Source organism: Echinops telfairi, unplaced genomic scaffold (assembly GCF_000313985.2).
Source record: "Echinops telfairi isolate 266 unplaced genomic scaffold, ASM31398v2 ScPeMD7_7468;HRSCAF=8506_0, whole genome shotgun sequence".
Lineage (NCBI taxonomy): Eukaryota > Metazoa > Chordata > Mammalia > Afrosoricida > Tenrecidae > Echinops > Echinops telfairi.
Genome location: NW_022111369.1, coordinates 81049080 through 81050832, shown reverse-complemented (window position 1 = coordinate 81050832; position 1753 = coordinate 81049080).

The window sequence follows — 1753 nt, the reverse complement described above, 5'->3', positions numbered from 1 at the left end:
AAGCCACATATTCCCCCTGCGGTGCTTTTGCCCTTTCTGCCTCCCTTTGTGGTTCGAAGCCCAGCATTTAATCACTGCACTACCAGGGCTCGTTTTAAAGCATCCTTCCCTGCAGTCATTTTTGTCCTTGAGTACTCAGACTCTTAAGGAAGGCCATTCCACAGCACTTAAGTCGATAAAAACATTGACTTGTTCCATACCAGATTTCTAAATTTATGGTGAATCAAATTGCTTGTGTTGGCTGTTTGCTATCTTTTTTCTTCCCTGTAAAGAAAAGTTGAAGTTAGATAAAAGGTGGTCGATTGGACAGAAATTCCTAGGATGTTGATAAATGACTCCAGCAAACCCCGGCATTGTAGGCAGGGGTGGAGATCAAGGTATTGGCCAGCATCTTTCCTTCTGTCCTGATAAACTCATTATTGTTAGTTGCCATCCATCAGTTCCAACTCTTAGCATTCTGAAACATAACTGAATGAAATGCTGCCCAGTCCTGCACCATTCTGCCATTCTTTGCTATGTTTGAGCCCAATGTTGCAGCCATGGTGTCTGTCCATTAGTCTTACTGGAGAGAGAAGGAGAGGGAGAAGCAGGGTGAGACCTCGGTATCCCCAAGAAAAAAAACAATGAGCGGATCATTTCATTTGGACCCAGGGTCTCAGCTGGGAACCTCCTTGAGCCAGGAGAGAGAAAGAAAGCCTTCCTTCCCAAGAGTTGACGCTTTGAATTCCAACTTATAGCTTCCTATACCAAGGGAGAATAAAGTCTGTTTGTTAAAACTGGAACTCACTGCCACCCAATTGCATTGAAATGCAGTGTTGCCTCTTAAAGTTACAGCACTAGATAACTTAGACACTAAGCAAGATGTCCTCCAGAGATTAGACGCTTCTGACAGGTCCAGCATATGTAAGATAAAGCCTTGCCATCCTCCCTGCTAAGAAGCTTTCTGGCTATACTTCCTCCAAGACAGAGTTGATTGTCATTTGGGCTTCTTGATTCCAACTCAGAGACCTTTTGTACAACACAATGAAATGCTACCCGGTCGGGAGCCAGTTGTTCTGTTTGAGCCCATTGATGCTGCCACTGGGTCAGTCCATTTGGTCAAAGGTCTTCCTCTTCCCTGCCCCTCTACTTTATTATGCATGATGTCCCACGCCAGAGACTGATCTTACCTGATAGTTTGTCCAAAGTGTGTGAGGTGAAGTCTTGCCATCCTTGCAATAAGGGGCATTCCAGTTCAGCTTCTTCCAAGACAGATAATGTTGTTTCTTTTGGCAGTCCGTGGTATTTTCAGTATTCTAAAAAGTAGCACAATACAAATGCATTGATTCCCCTTTGGTCTTCCTTATTCTGCACGTGTTCCCAAACCAAACTCGCTGCCATTGAGTCAATGCTGACTCAGCAACCCTACAGGACAGGGTAGAACTGCCCCTGTGAGTTTCCAAGACGATAGCTCTTTGCAGTAGAAAAGAGGAGGAAATCCTGTCATCTTCCCTCAGAAAAGCTGGTGATTTCGAGCTGCTGACCTTTTGAGTGGAAACCCACTGCATAGCCACTGCTCTACCAGGTTCCTCCCTATAGGATAAGGGGGCATTTGGTGCCTCCTCTTGTATATTATTAAGTTAAAACCAGGGAGCCCAGCAGCTGAACTTTCCAAGTTCACCTTCCATGGGAAGGAGAAAAGGAAAGAAAACCGTATTCCTCCCCTCCCCCAGCAAGATAACTTGGTATAGTGAATGAAAATGCTACCATACTT